Source organism: Chrysochloris asiatica, unplaced genomic scaffold (genome assembly GCF_000296735.1).
Source record: "Chrysochloris asiatica unplaced genomic scaffold, ChrAsi1.0 scaffold00128, whole genome shotgun sequence".
Taxonomy (NCBI): Eukaryota; Metazoa; Chordata; class Mammalia; order Afrosoricida; family Chrysochloridae; genus Chrysochloris; species Chrysochloris asiatica.
This window is the reverse complement of record NW_006408646.1, coordinates 3519505-3535317: the sequence shown is the minus strand read 5'-3', so window position 1 is coordinate 3535317 and position 15813 is coordinate 3519505.

The window sequence follows — 15813 nt, the reverse complement described above, 5'->3', positions numbered from 1 at the left end:
TGTTGAGCAAATGGCCTGATATACTGGATTCTATGAAGAACATGGTATCAGGATTGGAGGGAGACTTGTTAACAACATGTGATATGCAGATGACACAATTTTGCTTGCTGGAAGTGACGAGAACTTAAAATACTTACTGATGAACTTAAAATCCAAGAATATACCCTTCCATATGGATTGCATCTCAATAAAGAAAACAAAAATTCTCACAGCTGGACCAATAAATAACACCATGATGGAAAAAAGATTGAAGTTGTCAAAGACTTCAATTTACTTGGATCCACAATCAACGCTCATGAAAGCAGCAACCAAGAAATCACATGATGTATTGCATTTGACCAATCTGCTGTATAAGACCTCTTTAAAATTCTGAAGAGCAAAGATGTCACTTGAAGAATAAGCTGTCTCTAATGGAAGCCATAAGGAGCTCTGGTAGCGTAGAGGTTATGAGTCAGGCTGCCAACCTTAAGATCAGAAGTTCAAAACTACCAGCTGTTCCATGGTAGAAAGATGAGACTTTCTGCTCCTGTAAAGTTTTACAGCCTCGGAAACCTTGTACAGGGTCTCTATGAGTCGGAACCGACTCCATGGCACATAACAACAACAACAATGGAAGCCATAGTATTTTCAGTGACCGCATATGCATGCGAAAGTTGGATAATGAATAAGGAAGACCACAGAAGAATCTCTGCATCTAAATTATGGTGTTAGTGAAGAATATTGAAATTACCATGGATTTCCACAAGAACAAATAAATCTGTCTTGGAAAAAGTACAGCCAGAATGCTCCTTAGAAGCGAAGATAGTGAGACTTTGTCTCTTGGTGAATGTCGTCTTTGGAGAAGAACATCATGCTTGGCAAAGTAGAAAGTCAGTAAAAACGAAGAAGACCCACAGTGAGATGGATTCACACAGTGGCAACAACAATGAACTCAAACATAATTATGAGCATGGTGCAGGATCAGGTAGTGTTTCGTTTTGTTGTGAATAGGGTCACTATGAGTCAGAACTGATTCTGTGGCACTGAGCAACAACATTGGTTGAAAACTGAGTTCATTTCCGGACCTGAAGGGTGACTAAAGGCCATAGTCTCGGGGGTTCCACCAGTCTCTATTCAACCATTCTACTTGCTATCCAGCCGAGTACTATCTCAGGGTCTTAGAGACCGATGCTCCTGTGGTCCGTGAGTCCATTGGACTAAATGTCTCCATGTGTCTTTAGTTGTCTTCCCTCTTCTTTCCTCCAGACAGGGAGAGATCAATAGTTGTACTTTAGGGCTGCAGAACGCTTCCATTCCTGTTGGAAAACTAGAGAATAAACAAATAGGATTATGTCAGATATGTTAAGAGCTACCAAGAAAAAAGCAAACCAGTTGCGTTGGGGTGTTAGGTGAACCCCGTATATATCAGATTAGAACAGTGATCCATACGGTTTTCAGGGGTGGAGTTTTTTAGACCTTATTTTGTAGGTCTTATTCACAGGTGCCTCTGGGTCAACTTAAACCACCCAAAGTGTAATTAACAGGGAGCGCATTAACTGTGGGCACCACAAAGGCATGCCTACCCAGAAAAAGAAAGCAGGATCTTGGGAAAGAAAGGGGTGGGGTGACGGAGCAAGTCTTTAATTAGTGGGATAAAGAAGGTTTCTTAGAAAATGGAGCATGGTATCTGTCCCAAGGTTGAAGGTTGTGAAAAAACCGACCTCACCAAGCTGTGTAGGAAGTGTATTTTAGACTGAGGGAACCACAACAACAAGAACAAAGGCCCTGAGGTGATAACAGAAAGGAGGCAAGGTGGGTGGAGAGCAGTAGGGAGCGGGAGGAAATGGGTTTGGAGAGGGAAAGGGGAGCCACATGGTGCAAGACCATGGAGATCGTTGCAAGGAGTTTGAATACTATTTGGTTTATACCCTCATATTTTGAGAGCTGTATAAACTATACATTATGCTAAGTGCTGAGGATAGATTAATGAGCAAAAATAGGTACTCTTGGATCCACTGCTCATCCTCTCTCAGTCATCTCGGCCAGGCAGCCTCTGCTTGTTTCCCTCCAGTGACGGGGAGCTCACCACTGAAAGAGAGTGCTCATTGCATTGAGGGGAGAGGGGCAGTTCTGATGGTTAAGTGTCTTCCCTTAAATGGCCTCCTGGGAAGCTCACTCTTACTCACAGTAAATGAGTTAGTTATCCTCTTCTGTCTTCTGGAAGCAGGGCAGGTATTGTAATTAGAGATGCAAATTAGGCACAATTAGAAATGCAAAGGAGACTATGACAAGGTCCTTGCTGGCAAGTACCTCATAGTCTTAGGAGAGGTGAGCTATGATCCTAAACAGCAATAATATGAACTCTTAAATGTCAGGTTGTTTAAAATATGGAGAAGGAAGAAAACAGGAAACCATTCTCATTTGGGACAACCAGGGGGAGCATTGTGGAGGAAGTGGTATTTAAGCTGACAGGAGGGTTGGAATGGGGTTGATGAGGAGGAGAAGTAGAGAAGCATGCAGATTCACTCAATGGTGTGTTCCAGGCAACTTCCTGTGGGCATTGCTGAGACCTTGTATTCAGCTGCTCCCGAAGCTGTACTTCAAGCAAGTTTCTGAGATACAAGAGAAAGGAAACGATGGTTCTTGTTTGTTTATTTCCTAAGCCACTGTGAGTTGGGTTTCTGTCTTGTGCAATCAGGATTGCTGATGACAGCATCTAGCAGTAGGGGTGTGAGGGGGACATGCTTTGAATCAGAAAGGAACTATACATTGAGGGTGGCAGGGGAACTCTTTGACAAGGTAATGCATATGTCCCCACACCTATCCTTCCTCCATTTCAGGCTTTCACGGGATTGACTGTATTTTCTGCCTCAGAGATGTTGTTTCAGCAATGGAAGGCAAATAAGAAAGAGCCACGTTGGTAGCTTATGGGTCTCAAAAGCCTGTTGTAAATTGCTAGAGTCTGGCTTTTGAGCTCCAAATGTGTAAGCCTTGAAGAACGCAGGGGAAAGCATTTAGATCATAACGGAGAATCTGGGAGACTGTGATCAGTCCCAGAAGCAGGGCAGCTCCTGACCTGAGGGTCTGGGAGATAAGAGGGTATTCTATGGAGGGTGGTGCCTTTCCCTCACCCCCAAGCAGGAGGCATAGTCTGTGGATGAGCATATTTTCTTCTGAGAGGATGCAGAGATTAGCTAGGGTGAGAAAAAAACAAAACAAAACATGGATATATTTTGTTGTTGGTCGATGTGGTTGAGTCAGGTCCTGTTCATAATGACCCTCACATACAACAGAGTGAAACACACTGGCTGGTCCTGCACCATTCTCACAGCTGATCCTATGCTTGGGAACGTGGTTGCAGCCACTGATGTCACACACATAGCCTGCTATATGAGTCTGGACATTTGGTTCTTCCTGCTATCCTTGATGCCCATCTCAGTCCAGTGTCTACTAAGAGGGTCCCACTCTGTTTTGCTGAGTTTGCTAAAGTGCAGGGGAAAAGCCTGGAGTTCCAGGGGAGCATCTTGGTACCCCAATAGGAGGGCAGAGCTTGCCTGAGAACAAAATCAACAGAGAGGAAATTTGAAAGCGTTTCCTGTTGGCATTGTTGAGACCCTGAATCTAGCCCCACCTGAAGCTGGTTTCAAGAATATTTCTGATTCAGAAGAAAGAAAATGATTGTTCTTTATTTCTTTTGTGCTTTGGGTTTTGGTCTCGGGACCAGGAGTGCTGAGAGTGAGTACCATGTATTGATCCAGGAAGAACACTTTGTCCTTCAAGGCAGTTCTTACATCTTACAAGACAACCGAAACCCAGAGAAGGCAAGCAACGAACCCAGGGGTCCACACGCAGTGGAGTGGCTCAGGGTGATGGGGACTGCTGCTCCATGCACTGATGTGATGTACCCCTCCTGTGGGCCTCCCTACTGCCATTATGGCAGGAGAAGCCGGTGTCCCCGGTGTGTGGAGTGGCGGAAAGCCACCAAGCAGCGCATATGGAGCTGGGTGTGGAGCAGATGGTCCATCTGACTCCACTGTAAGTTTATGGCGTTGGCAGGTTCTCCTCCCTGATGCTTTCCTTGGGATGTCTTCAGGATTTCCTTTGTGATGTACGAGAGAGAGAGAGAGAGAGAGAGAGAGAGAGAGAGAGAGAGAGAGAGAGAGGCTCCTCGGCTGGGTCTCCCCCCCATCTGAGGGTAATCTGAGAGTAAATCACCGTAAACCAGCAGGCGAGTGTTTGCATGGGGCGCATGCTGGGTATGTGCTTTGGGATAAATCTTCCAAAGTAATGTGCTTACACGTGTGACCCCAAACGGCATGAAAAGGTCAAGTACAAGGAACTAAGGGGGAACTTGTCCTTTGCTCCCACTCTGGACCATAGGACAGAGCAGGGAGATAAAATCACAGTGATAGCACTCTTCTTACAAGAAGGACAGGGCTGGCTGGACTTTGGAGGAACTTCAGAATGGCACACGCCCCTTTGGGGGATTCCCTATGATAACAAAGCTCAGAGCAGCTACTGTTCATCTGACAAGACGTTACATTAGGGCTTCTATGGAACCTATGTGAGTGGAATGAAGGTATTCTTTAAGCCCAGTTACTCGGATCCTTGGGATACACACACTAGAAACGAGTACTTATGACAACAGAAGACATGCATATTCATAGCAGTGTTGTGCATTTGTCCGTACAATTTGTCCATACACTGGAAACTCCACAAATGCCTTTCTTGGTAGATTGCAAAAACAGCCACCTTTATTTGCAGCTCATCCCATTAAGGCAGGGCTGGGGAACCTTTTTTTTTCTGCCGAAATTTATAACATCATTCACTGGCCATACAAAATTATCAACTTAAAAATTAGCCTGCTATATTTTATGTTTGATTAAATGATCAAACATTTAATCAACTCACCTCTAATGTGATGGAGTCCTGGTGTGGCACTGTGGGTTAATGCGCCAAACTGCAAATCCATGTGAACTTCAAGGTTGGAGGTTCAAGCTCACCAGCTGCTCCTTGGAAACTCTATACAGGGTTGCTATGGGTCGGAACCAACTCGACGACTTTACAACAACAACAACAACAATGTGATGGATCCTGGTGTGGCTCAGTGGGTTAATGCACTGGTATGAACCAAAAGGTCTGCGGTTCAAGATCACCTGTCGCTCTTCAGAAACTCTATACAGGGACGCTATGGGTTGGAACTGACTTGACAGCACTTAACAACAACAACAAATGTGAAGGCTAGAGTCTTGGTGTGGCACTGCTGATTAATGTGCTGGACTGCAAGGTCAGTTTGGCAGTTCAAGCTCACCAGCTGCTCCATGGAAACCTATGCAGGGTGGCTATGAGTTGGAACCGACTTGATGGCACGTAACAACAATAACACTGTGATGTCTGGAACTGTGGTTGCCTAGGTAGGACCAGACCAAATGATTTCACAGGCTTTATACGGCCCAACGGTCAGACTTCCACCACACCTGCCTTAAGGGGTGGAGTTTATTTCTCCTCTTTTTGATTCCGGACTGGTCATGTTGTTGGCTGTGGCCAATAGAAGGTGGCAGGAGGGGTGTGGGCCAGTTCTAAGTCTAGGCTTCAAGAGGCTTTCCTGCTTCCTCTTGTTCTCTTGGAACTCTGTTGGCAGCACGGGAAGAGCCTGAGATAGCTGGCTGCAAGATGAGAGATGGGTGGAGCAGAGACGAGTTTCCCAGCTGAAGTTATTCTGACCAGCCTGTCCCAGCTGACTCAGCAGCAGATGGCAGACACACGAGCGAGCCCAGTCAACATCAGTCTGCCCTAGCCTAGACCAGAAAAACCTCCTGGCAGATCCCAAGCCAAAATGGCGGCTGTTTTAAGGCACTAAATTTTGGGGTTCTTTGTTACCTAGCAATTGTCAGCTAATGAATCAACAGCAAAATGAATGAATGATACTGTAGTCACACAAGACAATAACATAGAATATGGTTGATATTATGAATGAACCTCACTGTAAAACTCACTGTGCTGAGTAAAAAAAAAGTATATAATTCAGTGAAAAATCATCTGTGACAAGAAGAGATAGGGAAAGGGTTATACTTGGGGGCCTGACTAGCAGAGGACACTAGAGGGGACTTCTAGGGGCTGACTATGCTTTGATTAAAATGCAAAGCAATTCTATAGGGTAGAGTAGAACTGTCCCACAGGTATTCCAAGGTTGTAATTTTTTATATAAGCAAACTACCCCGTCTTCTTCCTGAGGAGTGACTGGTGGACATATGTTAATCTGCACACTCATCACAGATGTATTTTTGTGAGAGTAGGTTAGACAATCATCATGATAAATGGAGCCAAGATTGTAGTTGTCAAAGACTTCATTTTGCTCGGATCCACTATCAACATTCATGGAAACAGCAGTCAAGAAATCAAATTACATATTGAATTGGGAAAATCTGTTGTACAAGACTTCAAAGTGTTCAAGAGCAAAGATGTCAGTTTGAGGAGTAAGGTGTGCCTGACCCAAGTCATGGTAGTTTTAATAACTTCATTTACATGTAAAAGTTGGATAATGAATAAAGAAGACCATAGAAGAGTTGATGCATTTGAGCTATGGTGTTGGAGAAGAATATTGAAAATACCATCGACTGCCAGAAGAACCCACAAATCTCTTCTTAGAAGAAATACAACCAGAATGCTCCTTAGAAACCAGGATGGTGAGACTTTGTCTCTCGTACTTTGGCATATTATCAGAAGAGACCAGTCCCTGGAGAAGGACATCATGCTTGGTAAAGTGCAGGGTCAGCAGAAAAGAGGAAGACCCTTAATGCGATGGATTGGCATAGTGGCAGCAACAGTGGTCTCAATTTTTTTTTCTTTTTTCTTTTTACCAGACCCATCTAGACAAGATGAAAACTATTCAGTAGTTTTCTTCCCCCATGCACTCTTAAACTAACTCCTTAAAACCTTGCAAGCCAGTCACTTCATGCCTTTATTGCCCCCTATTGAGGTAGCCAATGTCTAAGTTGCCCGTCCCTGTCTACCCTGTGTACAGAGGGGAGATAGCATTGATACTTGATGTGAAGAAGACTCCTTCCCTCCCTGTTGGTATTCTGAGCTACTACCTCCATGAGTATAGGTCAAGTTCATGAAACTGTAGCAATTTACCCTCCTTTCCTTTACCAAAAATTGTTTTATTTTTTATCTTCCTCTAGTCGAGTTCTGATTATCAAGCCATCGAGGCTAGGTCAAATGGGTACTATCTGCAAGTTTGGATGTTCTTGTGCATCTCCCCTCCCTTTATATCAGCTGGATGCTTCCCTCTCAGCTCTAGCCCTCTGTGGCTATGGGCTCTAGCCTCTTGTCCATGGGCTCAGGTGTCCCCAGGTAATGGGCTCAATCTTAACAATGATTGTGAGGATGGCGCAACACCTGGAAGTATTTCGTTCTGTTGTGTATGGGGTCACTATGATTCAGAACCAATCAAAGGCACCTAACAACAACAACAGGTTCGAAAATGACAGGCCTCGTCTTTATTTTTGAATTATGGGAAATCCAATGGGATTGTGTGGTAAGCAGAGGACAGGTGGGGAAAGGGAAAATTATGTACAGTCAAAATGCCCTTGAAAAGTCCTTGGGAAGCCATCATGTTGGAGCTGACCTGTCATCGCTCGATAAATTCAGTGCAGCCAGTCTGCCTTCCCGCTTTGAAATAGATCGCCGTTTCTTCTATCAAACCCCAGATGAAGTAGCAGCTCGCATTTTGCGGTCACACGGTGTGACATACAGGGAGACAGAGGACCAGAAGTGAGGGCTTTCTCAAGGCAGGCAGTCTGCAAGGTGAGGAGTGTGGGGAATTGCACCCAGGATATCATCTCGTTTGGGGAGGAGAGGCAAATGCGTTTTCAGTGAGGTTAAAAAAAAAATTCAAATGGAACCATTTCCCTGCTAGTCCATTCTGACTTTCAACCCTGTAAGTGCCAGAGTAGAACTATACTCCTTAAGGGTTTTTAATGGCTGATTTGTCAGAAGTAGATTGCCAGGTCTTTCTTCTGAGGTGCCTCTGGGTGAACTTGAACCTTTCCATCAACACCTGCATGTGTTATCCATTTATACCACCCAGGGACACCTAGTTCAGTTTGTTGTTGTTGGTTGTTGTGTGCTGTGGAGTTGATTCTAACTCATGGCGACCCTATAGGATAGAGTAGAATTTTCCCACAGGAATTGCAAGGTTGGCATTCTTTACATAAGCAGATTGCCCCACCTTCTTCCTGAGGAGTGACTGGTAGATTCCAAACACTGATGTTCCAGTTAACAGTGTAGTGCTGAAGCACTGCGCCACCAGAGCTCCTAGTTAAACTAGTCCAGGTGAGATTTGTGTGTGATAGGATGCTAGGAGACCAGCACATTAGGGACCAAACTTTTTACTGATTGACAGTTCATCTCTAATCACCTCCATCTCCAGCTGCCCTGGCACCACCTGGGAAGTCAGGACTGGGTCAGAAAACATGAAATTTACTCGCAATTCCAACCTGGTGCATAGGGTAGCTATGAATCAGAACAAATCACCTCATCCTTCTGTATCTCGGTTTTCTTCTCTGTCCCATGAGGGATGGGATGGACTTGAACAAGATGGGGACCCCTGCCTTGGATTTTAAATCACCTCCTGGGAGAGAAAGAGGTAGCTCTTTCTGCTCCTTTTATAAAGGTTGACAGTTTTCGAAACCATAAGGAGCAGTTCTACCTTGTCCTAACTGATCTCTACGAGTCCGAATCAACTTGATGGCATTGGGTTTACTGAGAGAGACTCCCGCTGCCCCCAGACTGAGATGATGAGGACTACCACAGGCTTTCGGGGTGACCCTGCGCCAGTACCCCCTACTTTCCAGTCTGATTCCCAGTCTGTGCAATGATTGCTTCCATGGCTCTTATCTTTGCAGACACTGGATGGAGGTGGGGGCCAGTGGTCAGTTCTCCCTTGGACCATGCTTGCAAGGGAGACACAAGTAAGAAGATGATGTTGATGGTGATGAGTCAGAAGGAGAAGAAAGAACAATGACAGAGAGACTGGCAAAGGTTGAGGGACCAGGCTGAGGGTCACGGTAGATCTTTCCCCTAGACAGATCCAACGAAACCCTTGCTCAAAGCCCTCCATGGCTTCCCGGTGCAAGTCCAGCCCAAGCTCTCCTCCTTGGCTTCCAAGGTCCCAGAGCACTGTCAGTCCCTGCCCACCTAGTCAGTATCCCTTTTCCCTTCCCCTCCCACTCTGAGCTTTGCCAGCAACTTCCTCCAGTTCCTCTAATGGGCCACATTCCCTCTAGCCTGCAAGCCTTTGACGTGCAGTTCCTTCTACTTGGACCCTTGCCCTCAACCCTCAATCCCTGTGCTGCTTGGCTGGGTGCCTCCGGGGGCAACCCCAGTCCGTGATGCTTCTTCCCACAGCGGCCCATTCATTCTGCTTTGTGCTGATCGCCCTAAGGTTTTTGTTCATTTCTCTTCATGACAGAGTAATCCCCACTATATAGAAATACCACGTTTATCCATTCATCTGTTGGTGGACACTGAAACTGTTTCCATTTTTGGGTTATTGTACACGGTGCTGTCCTGAACATTGGTGCTCAAGTCAAGCTTTTAAGCAGGCAACTTCCTGTCTTGGGGCAAAGTAGGGATATTCATGACTTCTCAGAGGAGCTGTTTGAGGACCAAAGTAGAAATGGGTGAAAAGTGTCCAGATATTAAATAACAACAACAACAATAATAGTAACAGTAGCCATTGACACCTGTGGAATCTCTGCCATGAGCCGGGCAAGGAAAGTGCATGACCTCAGGTAAGCCTATGACAGCCTCAGCAGCGGCTGGTGCTACCTAACCCCCCACTTTGTAGGTAGTGATACCGAGGCCAAGGGAGGGAGAAAGGCTAGGCCAGGAGGCAGAGCCAGGGCCTCCTCACCCCATTTCTTCTGGGGGAGGGAATTTGGGTGGACCCAGGAATCTGGGTCCTCCCAGATTCTCTTGTTTGTTGTTGTGGGAAAGCATTTGCATGCCTGCCAGCTACTCTTCCTCACCCATGAAATTCACTCTAGTAAATGGTGTGGTACTGTAGGATCAGCACTAAACAGCTAATCATAAGGTCGGTGGTTCAAGCCTACCAGCTGCTCCTTGGAAACCCTATACAAAGTCACTGTGAATCGGAACTGACACGATAGCATGTAAACAACAAATGCTCCCAGATGACTAGTAGCCAGGCCACTGCTTCTGCACACAGTCCTTTACAGTTTACAAACCACCTACCAATCCATGCTTACTCTTGTCCTCACGAATCCCATTTTACAGATGCGGACACTGAGGCTGGGAGAGGTGACTCCCCCTCCCCCCACCAGCCACAGCAGATCTAGCTGCTGGATCAGGCTCTGTAATTCTCTCCTCTGCCTTTGTCTTACCCTTAGGTGGGCAGGGGTTCTCAAGTCTGGCTGATCCCCAAAAGCTTCTAAAAGACTCTCCAAGGAACTCCAGAGTCCTGGTCCCCCATTTCCCAGGCCATCTGGTTGTGGAGTTGTGGCCTGGGGCCTGGGAATCTGTATGTTATCAGTCATCGCCTCCAGGGGCGCAGCAGGCATGGGAGCCCAGGTGGTGGACACGTGTCCCCAGGGGGCCTCCCTCAGGCTCTCATTGCTGTCACAGACACACACCTCCTTCTGCAAACACACACAGCCCATGATTGATACTCTGCCTTCCCCTCCCAGCCCAGTGAGACTGAGTGAATAGCTCAAGCACTGCCCAAACACCAGGCTGGAGCCACTTCCCTGCCCTCTGCCCCGGAAATCGTTTGTTTGTTTTTCGACACAGTGTTTATGTCCAGCTGAAAGGCCCCTCACTTCCCAGAGCTGTCCATCCAGGCTGAGTTGAAGATCGCTCTCAGCCTGTGGACACTTGATCGCCAGGCTAATGGCTGGGCTGGGCCTCCATGTCCAAGAGTGGGACAGGCATTGTGCCCATGCTGGGAACCATGGAGGACTTCCTACCTTGAGATGGCCCTAGAAAAGCTGGCTATTTGTGCCGTGTGAAGATAGGGGTACTTCTACTTTTGGATTGGGAGCTGCTCATGCTCTTTCCTCTTTTTCTTTCTATCTTTTCTTTTCACCTGTTATTATTTTCCTTCCTCCCCTCTTCTATCATCTTTCCTTTCCTCCTTCCTTCTATCATCCTTGCATTCTTCCTTCCGTCATCATTCCTTTAATCTATCTATCATGTGTCTTTCCTTTCTGCCATCCACTCATCCATCCATCCATCTATCCCTCATCCATCCCTCTGTCCTTCCACCCATCCACCATTTTATTCATCACCCATCCTTCCATCTACTCATCCACCCATCCTTCCATCCCTCCCTTCCTCTATCCATCCATCCATCCAACCATCCATCTACCCACCATTCTATTAATCCATCATCCATCCATCCATCCACTGAGTCATCTAACCCTCCATCTACATACCCATTTACTTATCTTATCTGTTCACTTCATCCTTTCTTCTACTCATCTTTCTTTTTTCCACCCATCACCTTTCTTTTCTTTGTTCTTTCCTCCCTGCCATTCTTCCACCCATCCATTATTTAATTCATCTACCATTCCTTCTTTCCTTCCACCCTCCCCTCATTTTTTCTCTCCCCTTTTCCTGCTCCTTTCTTCTCTTCCTTCAACATTATTTATTGAACATACAATGAGCCAGGCACTTGCAGTTCCAGAGCCTTGTTCTCTGTCTATAGGAATGAATCATGGACAAATTTTTGTGGTTGAAAAAGCAGGCTATGAAATTCACAGAATTGGGATTGAATCACAGCCCTGTCCCTCCCCACTGTGCCTCAATATTCTTATCTGTGGGGGTTCATTAAGCCAGCCTGGCATGGTCTGGACACACAGTAGCTGTTTGGGACCTCTTCCTTTCTGTCCTCCTTCCCCCATCCCTTTTTGTCTCTGTCACCTGATCTCTCTCTCCACTTGGACATGTACTTAAAGATGGGAGTACTGTTTCAAAACTCCAGACCCTGGATCCCAATGTTCACTTTGCTGTGAATGTTCTTCTCTGGTCTGATTAGATCATCTCAAAGGTCTTTTCTCAGGCTGTAGGTTCCTGGGGAACTGGACTCAGTTTCCCCTGCTTGATACACATGAACAAACATGGAAATAGTGGATCCTTAGCAATGTCCCGGCTCCAGACCATGGAACGGGTTGCAGGGCTGTGGCTGTGAGAACATGGCTTATTCTTCTAGGAGAATTGGGCTCAGTGTGTGTGTGGAAGAGGGTGTTGTACTTGTATGGACACTCTAATGCCTTAAAATTGTCCCTGCAGTCTGACATCAGGACCTTGGCAAGGTAAAAATGGGTGGGATATATTAGGATTAGGGGCCAACTTTGGCTTCAGAGAGCACTCCTGCACTGCCACCCAGTCCAGTGGGTTGGAAAGAAACCTGCTCTAATCTACCTGTTCCTCCTCAGGGACCCTATCTCACCTCCTCTCTCTCTCCTTCCTTTTCTTCCTCCCATCCTTTTTTCCTTCTTCTGGGTCTGCCAGACCCAGGAAACAGGGATCCCACCTGTTCACCTGTTACCTTATCCATTTAGCCAGCCAGCCAACCAACCATGAGTCTTTTTGTCTGCCCATCCATCTATCTGTCCCTTTATCCATCCGCCCCCTAATCCATCCATTCATCTGTTCTTCCATCCATCCATCTGTCCATCCATCCATCCATCCATCCATCCATCCAACCATCCATCCATCCATCCATCCATCTATCCCCTCTGCTCTTACCCACAAACACTGGCTGAAATATCTCAGGCCTCTGCTGGGCTCTGGGGACACAACAGGGAACAAACACAGTCCTGGCTTTGCCTTCCAGAGGCTCTGAGTCTAGTTGGGGTGTTCTGGGGTCAGTAGTGTGGTCTTTGAGGCATTGCATACTGTGAGGGGACACTAGAGTTCCCTCTATCAGCCGTGGCTGTGGCATTCAGGACAGACTGCCTGGAAGAGTGTAAAATCTGAGTGTTTCGGTAGAGGGAACAGCACCTGAAAGGCTCTGGGTGAGAAGGAAACGCAGGCAGGCTGGGCCTAGGAGAACAGTAACAGTAACAACAACTGCCTTCCCTCTGGGCCTGGCCCTCAGCGCAATGTCAGTAACCCTTCCCCTCCGCCATTCCTGCTTCATAGAGGAAGAGAAGGAGGTGGTGGTGGTGGTGGGGGAGCACTGGGGACATTTGCGCAAGTCCACCTCCCTACCCCCACTCCTCACAGCATGTACAAACAGAATCAAGCTCTGACTTTAGGTGCATAGAATCTAGTAGCTCTAATGGGGATGGGGAGACAGGGCCCTGCAGAGTGAGACTTTCTCCCAGGAGCTCCTCTGAACTGAGCTAAGAGGCCCTGGGGAGGCCCCCCTGGGTGGGGGCGGGGCGTGGGAAGGCGGTAAACTGCTTTGGGGCGGAAGGGCTCTCCTGTCTCTGCCGGTGGCCCCTGCCTTTGTCCTCAAGTGTCACTGAGGAATGCAGCTACGGTTGGATAAAGGCTGCTTTGTTTGGAGGCCTCAGGAGGGGGAGGGTGGGGATGGAGGGAGGAGCTGGACCAGAAAAGGCCTGGCCTGGCCAGCTCTGGGCAGGAAGCACCTATGCCCCGTGGACGCCCATCTCCATTGCTGTGCCCTTCCCAAGCTTCCTGACCTTGGCCAAGTCATTCCCGTTTCTCTGAGCCTCAGTTTCCCCATCTGTATAGTGGAAATCCTGCGTCAGCCTCTATGGGTGACATAAGCAATGTGGTTGACTGTGTCTGAAAGATATACTGATGAGTGAGCAAAAAGGCAGCTAAGAGAGGGGAAGCAACTGACCAGGGGTCACACAGCTTGAACTTGGGGTAGGGAATGAAGATAGATGCTTGTGGGGTAGTGAAGGTTGCAGGGAGAGGCCCATCGACTTGTCCCTAACTGTCTCAGGGTGGGGAGGTGTGACTCCCATATGAGCATGGCTCATGGAAGAACCTTGAAGGTGGACTGTGGGTCTGCTCTTGGTCACCACGTCCTCCAGTGCCTGGCACAAAGAAAGCAGTAAAGTCCAGTGATTCAAGTCCTCAGGCTCCTGGGCTAGGTGGCCAGACAGTGTGTGTGTGGTAACCGGCTGGCTCCACCCTTCTCTACACTCAGTTTCCCCTGCTGTGAAATGGGTTGAATATGAGCATCCACCTTATAGGTCCTTTTGGAAGAGACAGAGTCAGCCCAGAGCCTGGCTCAGGTTATTATGGTGTGGAGGACAATGGCCCTTGGGTTGCTAGAATTTCCTCAACATCTCAGCCCAGAGCTCTTCCTGGCCCTTCGTACACCGGAAGGCAGGGTGTGAGGCCCAGTGGGGCTACAGGCCTGGGGTTGAGTGAAGGACAAGTAGACAGGTGAGCCTCCTAGCTCCAGGAAAGTCTTGGTGCTTTTGGGAGATGGTGTCATGTGGTTCTGCTTTCTCCCCACAGACAGATGGGACAGGATTGGACATGCTTAGTCACGGCCCAGATAGCATCTTGGCTGCACAGATAACCCCCTTCACTTTGCCCTCAAGTCCCCCTGCAGCAGCTGCAGCCAATTCCAGGGGGTTTGATGCCTCACTAGGCTCACCCCCTTTGGATTCAAGAGGAAATGGAAATTCAGAGACAGAAAGTGACTTATCCAGAGCTACACAGCAGGCAGAGGGCAAGATCACTCATTCTCACACTTGTGGCATACTGGGTTAAGGGTTCGGCTGCTAACCCCAAGGCCAGTGGTTCCACCAGTTGCTTGGTGGGAACAAGATGAGGCTGACTTCTCCAGCGAAGATTTACAACCTTGGAAACTCTCAGGAGCAGTTCTACTCTGGCCCACAGAGTCCCTGTGATTCAGAATTGACATGATGGCCGTGAGAGAAGCACTTGTTGTTGGCAAAAAGCGAAACAAAACAATCAAACCAAACTCACTGCCATTGAGTTGATTCCTACTCATAAGGATTTTGAAACTGTTTGCATTAACGGTAGCATACAGCTTTATCTTTCTACTTTGAAGCAGTTGGTGTGTTTCAACCGCCAACCTTGGGGTTGTTGTTAAGTGCCACCAAGTCAGTTCTGACTCAGAGTGACCCTGTATAGTGTTTCTGAGGCTGTAAAACTTTTTAGGAGCTTGGGGTTAGCTGAGTATTAAACCAGTCTCCAACTCATCTCAGCCCTAAGCACGAAGGAATGAAACACAGACTGCTCCTGCATGTCCCTACAATCAGTTGCAGGTCAATCTGTCGTAGTCAATAGAGTTTACTGACTGCTTTTAGAAGTAGCTCACTAGGCTTGTCTTCCTAGTCTGTCTTAGTCTGCAGGTCCCACTGAAACTTATTCACAGCATCACAGCAACACCCCCACCATTACTGACAGATCGTGGTGGCTGTGCATTGGCCAGAATTGAACCCCGGTCTCACTCATGGAGGACATAATTCGATCACGAAGACCACCACAGCCTCATGCTGAAGTAGTTAGGCTGAGTGAAGTCATGGGTAATGAGTGCAGGGAGGGAGGGAGAGAGGGAGAGAGGGAGAGAGGGAGGACATTCCTGGAGAAGGACTAACTAGCAAGTGTATGGAGGAGAATTCCTATGGAGATTATGGAGCTGGTCTGCTGTTGTTAGATGCCATCCCGTCAGTTCCGATTCATAGTGCCCCAATGCACAGTAGATTGAAACACTGTCTGGTTCTGTGCCAACCTCACCATTGCTGCTGCCACTGTGCCAATCGATCTCATTGGGGGGTCTTCCTCTTTTTCTCCAACCCTCCACTTTACCAAGCATGATGTCCTTCCCAGTAATCTGGTCCCTCCTGATAA